Source organism: Leiobunum rupestre, chromosome 2 (assembly GCF_980474605.1).
Source record: "Leiobunum rupestre chromosome 2, qqLeiRupe1.1.hap1, whole genome shotgun sequence".
Lineage (NCBI taxonomy): Eukaryota > Metazoa > Arthropoda > Arachnida > Opiliones > Sclerosomatidae > Leiobunum > Leiobunum rupestre.
In genome coordinates this window covers 55,208,123-55,220,204 of record NC_143385.1, presented here as the reverse complement: position 1 = coordinate 55,220,204, position 12,082 = coordinate 55,208,123, and positions in this window count along the sequence as shown.

Genomic DNA, 12,082 nt, shown 5'->3' with positions numbered 1-12,082 from the left:
GAGCCTTCGGAAATATATATAGAGCCTTCGGAAATATATATATAGAGCCTCCGGAAATATATATATAGAGCCTACGGAAATATATATATATAGATCCTCCGGAAATATATATATAGAGCCTTCGGAAATATATATATAGAGCCTTCGGAAATATATATAGAGCCTTCGGAAATATATATATAGAGCCTCCGGAAATATATATATAGAGCCTACGGAAATATATATATAGAGCCTACGGAAATATATATATAGAGCCTACGGAAATATATATATAGAGCCTTCGGAAATATATATATAGAGCCTTCGGAAATATATATATATATAGAGCCTCCGGAAATATATATATAGAGCCTCCGGAAATATATATATAGAGCCTCCGGAAATATATATATAGAGCCTCCGGAAATATATATATAGAGCCTCCGGAAATATATATATAGAGCCTCCGGAAATATATATTTAGAGCCTCCGGAAATATATATTTAGAGCCTCCGGAAATATATATTTAGAGCCTCCGGAAATATATATATAGAGCCTCCGGAAATATATATATAGAGCCTCCGGAAATATATATATATAGAGCCTCCGGAAATATATATATAGAGCCTCCGGAAATATATATATAGAGCTTCCGGAAATATATATATATAGAGCCTCCGGAAATATATATATAGAGCCTCCGGAAATATATATATAGAGCCTTCGGAAATATATATATAGAGCCTTCGGAAATATATATATAGAGCCTCCGTAAATATATATATATATAGAGCCTCCGGAAATATATATATATAGAGAGCCTCCGGAAATATATATATATAGAGCCTCCGGAAATATATATATAGATCCTCCGGAAATATATATATAGATCCTCCGGAAATATATATAGAGCCTTCGGAAATATATATATAGAGAGCCTTCGGAAATATATATATAGAGCCTTCGGAAATATATATTTAGAGCCTCCGAAAATATATATATATAGAGCCTCCGGAAATATATATATAGAGCCTACGTAAATATATATATAGAGCCTACGGAAATATATATATAGAGCCTACGGAAATATATATATAGAGCCTACGGAAATATATATATAGAGCCTCCGGAAATATATATATATATAGAGCCTGCGGAAATATATATATAGAGCCTCCGGAAATATATATATAGAGCCTCCGGAAATATATATATTGTGCCTCCGGAAATATATATATTGTGCCTCCGGAAATATATATATAGAGCCTCCGGAAATATATATATAGAGCCTCCGGAAATATATATATAGAGCCTCCGGAAATATATATATAGAGCCTCCGGAAATATATATATAGAGCCTCCGGAAATGTATATATAGAGCCTTCGGAAATATATATATAGAGCCTTCGGAAATATATATATAGAGCCTTCGGAAATATATATATAGAGCCTTCGGAAATATATATATATATAGAGCCTCCGTAAATATATATATATAGAGCCTACGGAAATATATATATAGAGCCCCCGGAAATATATATATAGAGCCTACGGAAATATATATATATATAGATCCTCCGGAAATATATATATATATAGAGCCTTCGGAAATATATATATAGAGCCTTCGGAAATATATAAAGAGCCTTCGGAAATATATATATAGAGCCTCCGGAAATATATATATAGAGCCTCCGGAAATATATATATAGAGCCTCCGGAAATATATAGAGCCTACGGAAATATATATATATAGATCCTCCGGAAATATATATATAGAGCCTTCGGAAATATATATATAGAGCCTTCGGAAATATATATAGAGCCTTCGGAAATATATATATAGAGCCTCCGGAAATATATATATAGAGCCTACGGAAATATATATATAGAGCCTACGGAAATATATATATATAGAGCCTACGGAAATATATATATAGAGCCTTCGGAAATATATATAGAGCCTTCGGAAATATATATATATATAGAGCCTCCGGAAATATATATATAGAGCCTCCGGAAATATATATATAGAGCCTCCGGAAATATATATATAGAGCCTCCGGAAATATATATATAGAGCCTCCGGAAATATATATATAGAGCCTCCGGAAATATATATATATAGAGCCTCCGGAAATATATATATAGAGCCTCCGGAAATATATATATATATATATATATAGAGCCTCCGGAAATATATATATAGAGCCTCCGGAAATATATATATAGAGCCACCGGAAATATATATATATAGAGCCTCCGGAAATATATATATAGAGCCTCCGGAAATATATATATAGAGCCTCCGGAAATATATATAGAGCCTCCGGAAATATATATATAGAGCCTCCGGAAATATATATATATAGAGCCTCCGGAAATATATATATATAGAGCCTCCGGAAATATATATATAGAGCCTCCGGAAATATATATATATAGAGCCTCCGGAAATATATATATATAGAGCCTCCGGAAATATATATATATAGAGCCTCCGGAAATATATATATATAGAGCCTCCGGAAATATATATATATAGAGCCTCCGGAAATATATATATATAGAGCCTCCGGAAATATATATATATATACATAGAGCCTCCGGAAATATATATATATAGAGCCTCCGGAAATATATATATAGAGCCTCCGGAAATATATATATAGAGCCTCCGGAAATATATATATAGAGCCTCCGGAAATATATATATAGAGCCTCCGGAAATATATATAAAGAGCCTCCGGAAATATATATATATATAGAGCCTCCGGAAATATATATATATAGAGCCTCCGGAAATATATATATATAGAGCCTCCGGAAATATATATATAGAGCCTTCGGAAATATATATATAGAGCCTCCGTAAATATATATATATATAGAGCCTCCGGAAATATATATATAGAACCTCCGGGAATATATATATAGAGCCTCCGTAAATATATATATAGAGCCTCCGTAAATATATATATAGAGCCTCCGTAAATATATATATATAGAGCCTCCGGAAATATATATATAGAACCTCCGGGAATATATATATAGAGCCTCCGTAAATATATATATAGAGCCTCCGTAAATATATATATAGAGCCTCCGTAAATATATATATATAGAGCCTCCGGAAATATATATATATATAGAGCCTCCGTTAATATATATACAGCCTTCGGAAATATATATATAGAGCCTCCGGAAATATATATATATAGAGCCTGCGGAAATATATATATAGAGCCTCCGGAAATATATATATTGTGCCTCCGGAAATATATATATAGAGCCTCCGGAAATATATATATAGAACATCCGGAAATATATATAGAGCCTCCGGAAATATATATATATATATATATATATAGAGCCTCCGGAAATATATATATAGAGCCTCCGGAAATATATATATAGAGCCTCCGGAAATATATATATATAGAGCCTCCGGAAATATATATATAGAGCCTGCGGAAATATATATATAGAGCCTCCGGGAATATATATATAGAGCCTCCGTAAATATATATATAGAGCCTCCGTAAATATATATATAGAGCCTCCGTAAATATATATATATAGAGCCTCCGTAAATATATATATATAGAGCCTCCGGAAATATATATATATAGAGCCTCCGTTAATATATATACAGCCTTCGGAAATATATATATAGAGCCTCCGGAAATATATATATATAGAGCCTGCGGAAATATATATATAGAGCCTCCGGAAATATATATATTGTGCCTCCGGAAATATATATATTGTGCCTCCGGAAATATATATATTGTGCCTCCGGAAATATATATATAGAGCCTCCGGAAATATATATATAGAACATCCGGAAATATATATATAGAGCCTCCGGAAATATATATATATATATATATATAGAGCCTCCGGAAATATATATATAGAGCCTCCGGAAATATATATATATAGAGCCTCCGGAAATATATATATATAGAGCCTCCGGAAATATATATATAGAGCCTCCGGAAATATATATATATAGAGCCTCCGGAAATATATATATATATAGAGCCTCCGGAAATATATATATATAGAGCCTCCGGAAATATATATATATAGAGCCTCCGGAAATATATATATATAGAGCCTCCGGAAATATATATATATACATAGAGCCTCCGGAAATATATATATATAGAGCCTCCGGAAATATATAAATAGAGCCTCCGGAAATATATATATAGAGCCTCCGGAAATATATATATAGAGCCTCCGGAAATATATATAAAGAGCCTCCGGAAATATATATATATATAGAGCCTCCGGAAATATATATATAGAGAGCCTCCGGAAATATATATATATAGAGCCTCCGGAAATATATATATAGAGCCTTCGGAAATATATATATAGAGCCTCCGTAAATATATATATATAGAGCCTACGGAAATATATATATAGAGCCTCCGGAAATATATATATAGAGCCTCCGGAAATATTTATATAGAGCCTACGGAAATATATATATAGATCCTCCGGAAATATATATATAGAGCCTTCGGAAATATATATATAGAGCCTTCGGAAATATATATATAGAGCCTTCGGAAATATATATTTAGAGCCTCCGGAAATATATATATAGAGCCTCCGGAAATATATATATATAGAGCCTACGGAAATATATATATAGAGCCTACGGAAATATATATATAGAGCCTCCGGAAATATATATATATATAGAGCCTGCGGAAATATATATATAGAGCCTCCGGAAATATATATATAGAGCCACCGGAAATATATATATTGTGCCTCCGGAAATATATATATTGTGCCTCCGGAAATATATATATAGAGAGCCTCCGGAAATATATATATATAGAGCCTCCGGAAATATATATATAGAGCCTTCGGAAATATATATATAGAGCCTCCGTAAATATATATATATAGAGCCTACGGAAATATATATATATAGAGCCTCCGGAAATATATATATATAGAGCCTCCGGAAATATATATATATACATAGAGCCTCCGGAAATATATATATATAGAGCCTCCGGAAATATATATATAGAGCCTCCGGAAATATATATAAAGAGCCTCCGGAAATATATATATATATAGAGCCTCCGGAAATATATATATAGAGAGCCTCCGGAAATATATATATATAGAGCCTCCGGAAATATATATATAGAGCCTTCGGAAATATATATATAGAGCCTCCGTAAATATATATATATATAGAGCCTACGGAAATATATATATAGAGCCTCCGGAAATATATATATAGAGCCTCCGGAAATATTTATATAGAGCCTACGGAAATATATATATAGATCCTCCGGAAATATATATATAGAGCCTTCGGAAATATATATATAGAGCCTTCGGAAATATATATATAGAGCCTTCGGAAATATATATTTAGAGCCTCCGGAAATATATATATAGAGCCTCCGGAAATATATATATAGAGCCTACGGAAATATATATATAGAGCCTACGGAAATATATATATAGAGCCTCCGGAAATATATATATATATAGAGCCTGCGGAAATATATATATAGAGCCTCCGGAAATATATATATAGAGCCACCGGAAATATATATATTGTGCCTCCGGAAATATATATATTGTGCCTCCGGAAATATATATATTGTGCCTCCGGAAATATATATATAGAGCCTCCGGAAATATATATATAGAGCCTCCGGAAATATATATATATATATATATATATAGAGCCTCCGGAAATATATATATATAGAGCCTCCGGAAATATATATATAGAGCCTCCGGAAATATATATATAGAGCCTCCGGAAATATATATATAGAGCCTCCGGAAATATATATATAGAGCCTCCGGAAATATATATATAGAGCCTCCGGAAATATATATATAGAGCCTTCGGAAATATATATATAGAGCCTTCGGAAATATATATATAGAGCCTTCGGAAATATATATATAGAGCCTTCGGAAATATATATATAGAGCCTTCGGAAATATATATATAGAGCCTTCGGAAATATATATATAGAGCCTTCGGAAATATATATATAGAGCCTTCGGAAATATATATATAGAGCCTTCGGAAATATATATATAGAGCCTTCGGAAATATATATATAGAGCCTTCGGAAATATATATATAGAGCCTTCGGAAATATATATATAGAGCCTTCGGAAATATATATATAGAGCCTTCGGAAATATATATATAGAGCCTTCGGAAATATATATATAGAGCCTTCGGAAATATATATATAGAGCCTTCGGAAATATATATATAGAGCCTTCGGAAATATATATATAGAGCCTTCGGAAATATATATATAGAGCCTTCGGAAATATATATATAGAGCCTTCGGAAATATATATATATATATATATATATATATTTCCGAAGGCTCTATATATATATTTCCGAAGGCTCTATATATATATTTCCGAAGGCTCTATATATATATTTCCGAAGGCTCTATATATATATTTCCGAAGGCTCTATATATATATTTCCGAAGGCTCTATATATATATTTCCGAAGGCTCTATATATAGATATATTTCCGGAGGCTCTATATATATATTTACGGAGGCTCTATATATATATTTCCGGAGGCTCTATATATATATTTCCGGAGGCTCTATATATATATATATATATATATTTCCGGAGGCTATATATATATATATATATATATTTCCGGAGGCTCTATATATATTTCCGGAGGCTCTATATATAATTCCGGAGGCTCTATATATATTTCCGGAGGCTCTATATATATTTCCGGAGGCTCTATATATATTTCCGGAGGCTCTTTATATTTCCGGAGGCTCTATATATATTTCCGGAGGCTCTATATATATTTCCGGAGGCTCTATATATATATTTCCGGAGGCTCTATATATATTTCCGGAGGCTCTATATATATTTCCGGAGGCTCTATATATATATTTCCGGAGGCTCTATATATATATTTCCGGAGGCTCTATATATATATATTTCCGGAGGCTCTATATATATATTTCCGGAGGCTCTATATATATATTTCCGGAGGCTCTATATATATATTTCCGGAGGCTCTATATATATATTTCCGGAGGCTCTATATATATATTTCCGTAGGCTCTATATATATATATATATATATATATATATATATATATATATATATATATATATATATATATATATATATATATATATATATATATATATATATATATATATATATATATATATATATATATATATATATATATATATATATATATATATATATATATAGAGCCTACGGAAATATATATATAGAGCCTCCGGAAATATATATATAGAGCCTCCGGAAATATATATATAGAGCCTCCGGAAATATATATATAGAGCCTCCGGAAATATATATATAGAGCCTCCGGAAATATATATATATAGAGCCTCCGGAAATATATATATAGAGCCTCCGGAAATATATATATAGAGCCTCCGGAAATATATATAGAGCCTCCGGAAATATATATAGAGCCTCCGGAAATATATATATAGAGCCTCCGGAAATATATATAGAGCCTCCGGAAATATATATAGAGCCTCCGGAAATATAAAGAGCCTCCGGAAATATATATAGAGCCTCCGGAAATATATATAGAGCCTCCGGAAATATATATAGAGCCTCCGGAATTATATATAGAGCCTCCGGAAATATATATAGAGCCTCCGGAAATATATATAGAGCCTCCGGAAATATATATATATATAGCCTCCGGAAATATATATATATATATATATAGAGCCTCCGGAAATATATATATAGAGCCTCCGGAAATATATATATAGAGCCTCCGTAAATATATATATAGAGCCTCCGGAAATATATCTATATATAGAGCCTTCGGAAATATATATATAGAGCCTCCGTAAATATATATATATATAGAGCCTACGGAAATATATATATATAGAGCCTTCGGAAATATATATATATAGAGCCTTCGGAAATATATATATATAGAGCCTTCGGAAATATATATATAGAGCCTTCGGAAATATATATATAGAGCCTCCGGAAATATATATATAGAGCCTACGGAAATATATATATAGAGCCTCCGGAAATATATATATAGAGCCTGCGGAAATATATATATATAGAGCCTCCGGAAATATATATATATAGAGCCTCCGGAAATATATATATATATAGAGCCTCCGGAAATATATATATATATAGAGCCTCCGGAAATATATATATATAGAGCCTCCGGAAATATATATATATAGAGCCTCCGGAAATATATATATATAGAGCCTCCGGAAATATATATATATATATATATATATATATATATATATATATATATATATAAGAGCTTCCAAGTATGGCGGGCTACCCGTGGTCGACCTACTTCGTTCCTGTTCTGTAAAACGGACAGTCCGTTTGTAACGAACGTAAAAAATTAAGTAACGTACCCAGAATGTGCCGGTCTCACGTAATCGACGATGGACATTGGTAAAAGTCCGTGAGCCGTGGATGCGCCGGTTCGGGTACCTTTCCTGGAAGAGACGTTGAGCTTCCAAAGCATTGCCACCCGCTAGTCCTTACACGAAATGAATATACACCAGTTCTTCCGAAGTGAACTCCAATGTTGCAGTTTGAAAGTGTGCAGAAATCGCGCTCCATCACGACTTTAAATTCTGTTGAAGTTTACCTTGATTTAATTAAAAAGTCTTATCACACGAACCCAAACCTTAATGTTCGAATTTCGTTGGTGCTTGGTTTTGCGCTTGTTATCGCCTACTTCCAGGGGCTAGTAGGCCACGCTTTGAAGCTCTCTGGCGCTATTTTAACTCATCGTAGGAAAATGAAAACAAACAAACAGACATACTTCTCAACTTACTCCTACAACTCCTTCAATTTTGGGCATAACACTTGAAACACCCTGTACAGAGCCTCCGAAAATGTATTGCGCTTCTCGAAAAATATAGGACGTTATTTACCGCGAACATTTAAAAGGCAGCTTTTATGACATACTTATTAGTAATTATGTTAGTATGAAGCTTTCCTTTTGTCATTTCGTAAAAATATGTAATGTAAGCGTATGTGAGCACGATGTGTTAGAAACACTTCATACACCCCCTCCCCCCTTACGAACAATGGTATAAAGAGATCATCACGAGATACACCCAACCTGAAATAGCTCACCAGAACCGAACGCTGTAGTCGGCGACATTTGTGGAAAGTTCGAATATTCCCATTCCAGTGAGAGGTACCTGTAAGTATGAGAGAATGGTTCGAATCTCTGTGGGTTCTGTTGCGGGGCCAAGCTAGACTGCAGATTTTGAGATTTAGATTCCTCGCGTCATTGCAAACGTTTTTCTTTCAGAAAATGGCCGCCAACATTCTGCAATTTCTTCTGAAATACTTGATCTTGATTCTGACATTCATCGCTATGTTGCCAATCTGTAAGTGTGATATTTGGAATTTTCCATCTGTTCAAAAAACTCTCCCGCTGGTGATTAGAAATCTTAAACGGGCTGCAATGTTGGTAGTTCCTCTAAACCTCTTTGGGTGGGCTAAAGCCCCCTCAATATAAGCTTTCTTAGTTTGAAAAAGAAGAATTCCAAACTAGCCCACGAAATAAATCGCGTATGTAGGGTTTATTATCGTATGTTAACTAGAGTTAAAAATTTTCCACAAATCGGAAAAATAAAAAATAAATAAAAATAAAAAACTTTTTTAAGGGTTTTTAATGTTTTTAACTTTTTATCGATATAAAATGTCTAATAACAGTAAACATACTACAAAAAATTAATAGTGTTACATTGTTAACCAGTTTAAAGCTAGTCTAAAGGTTTAGTTTCACTTTTAGATTCGAAAAAATTATGCGATAATGCCGCTTTATTTAAATTGTCCAACAATATTAGACTAATCATGGAATGAAAACTTGTTTTCGGAAAGATACGGAAAAATTTCTGACTCGCAATACTAGCTTTAACCAACCATTGGTAACTCTATTGCTTTACGATGGTACAACCATGGCAAATAACCCTTTAAGAACAAGTCATCAAGCGTGCTAGTGAATTTCTACTACCTTTAATAACAACAGGCATTTCTATAAATTCCTAAATAAAGTGTTCAATTGCCTTTCCAATTTACATAGAGCCACCTAGCGGTCAAGCCGTAGAACCAATATTTAAAAAATTGTCAAAAATGAGTTTTGACGGTTCCCGCCAAACTATTAATTTTTGGCGGATTAAACCGATAAATAACGAAAGATCTTGGGGAAAAAATAATAGTTGCAATTGGTTTCATCGATCTATCTATTATAGTTTTCTAGCAGAATTAAAAAGAGGGCAAAAATTTCACATGTAGAAGACTTTTTAAACAGAGTGTAAGTTTCCAATATTTGATAAGTCAGTTTTCGATCGGAAATGGTTAGTTATATCAAAAGCGACATAACACCCAAAAGTGTGTTAGTCACTTCAGCGCCGCCGGTTAGAACCGCGGCAGACCATAGACTAAATATAATGTTGCTAGTACTATTCCAACTAGTTGGGTTATGTAGTCTATTGTATGTAGTCTATAATGAGACTAGCTCTCAGATAATATTTTAACGGGTTGAAAGGTAGAGTTGACACACTTTGGGTCTTTTATATCAAGTCGATTCGATGACGTTTTGGAGTAGGTTCTTATAACATTAAATGTCGGTAAGCAGTCCACCATGATAGTTGGCAGACTTCAGTGTTGAAGTATCTTTCGCCGACGCAATAGATGAAGTTGGTTGGCGGAGTAGTTAGAACTTTCGGCGCGCAGCAGAAGGAGCCGGGTTCAATCCCAGATTTTAGCACCTTGGATTAATAATAGGACTATTGGATGTGTTTTGTTTTTATTGCGAGTGTGGTGTGCACGTACGTCGTTAGGCTAAATGATTTTTATATTGAATAATTTGACGGTACATTTTTAGTGATAATTTCTTGGTAAGTTTAATGCATTTATTTAAAGTTAATTTCGGTCAATTAACCTTAAATTAAATTAATGAACATTGTCCTTACCTTAAATTTGTTGAAAGACTCGCGAATCACGAGCCAAAAATCAACCGTATTTTTTCAAAGCTAGCATCGTGAATTGGGCATGCGCAGAAAAAATTGTGGCTCAACGAGCTCGTTTTTACACACAATCCTAAGGATTTGTGTGTATTAGTCTCACGTACAGTGTAACCGTTGCCGCCGAAGCCGATGCCACCGTGTCGCGCATAACTCTTCCATGGTTAGGGCTAGACGAGTCAATGATATCTCGTTCGAGTGTGCATATCTAGCCATTGATAGCCATCATAAATTTTTGAAATTGAAGCCCAAGAAGTTGGGCATTTGCCCAATTTACCGTTTTCGGTAGTTCATCTGTGTGTGGTTGATATTTTCTTTAAAATTAAGTACCTTAACGTTAAAAAAATACTATTGGATAGGTTACGATTCAGCGGTAAATATTAAATTTAAGTATAGTTTTCAGGGTAATTTACGGGACCCCAATTTTCGTGGTTTTATATTTTCGCGTAAAAATCTTCCTACAGTTCCTTAATTTAAGTCCGATTTTCATGAAAGTTATATTTTTGAATAGCTGTGGTTTCCATAGAACCTAGAGTTGCAAATACGTTCCTTAATTTTAATTCTAACTAAGGTACTTTGGGCAGCGTATACGGACCCCGCAATTTCGAACATTGTAAATCCGCGTGTTTAGAGGTCTACATACCCGTTTCCCTCTAGCGTTTTTCAAGGCCATTCAGAGTGTGCCGCGCAATCGACGTATGAACAGAAGTAACAATTAAGTATGACACTGATCAACCTAGTCCTCGGCGTATAACCAGAAGTAATAAGTGTGACACGCAACGTAACAAATAAGTGTGATCAGAAGTTACAAATAAGTATGAAACTGATCGAACTAGTCTTTGTCGTATAACCAGAAGAAATAAGTGTGACACTCAAAGGCTGACTAGTAGTAACAAATAAGTGTAAATATATGGGGATATATTTTTGTTGTGATACCGGCGTTGCAGGTTGCTGTGAATAGCTCAAACAAACTTAACACATTAGAAGGTTTGTGTGTATTCTGACCGTC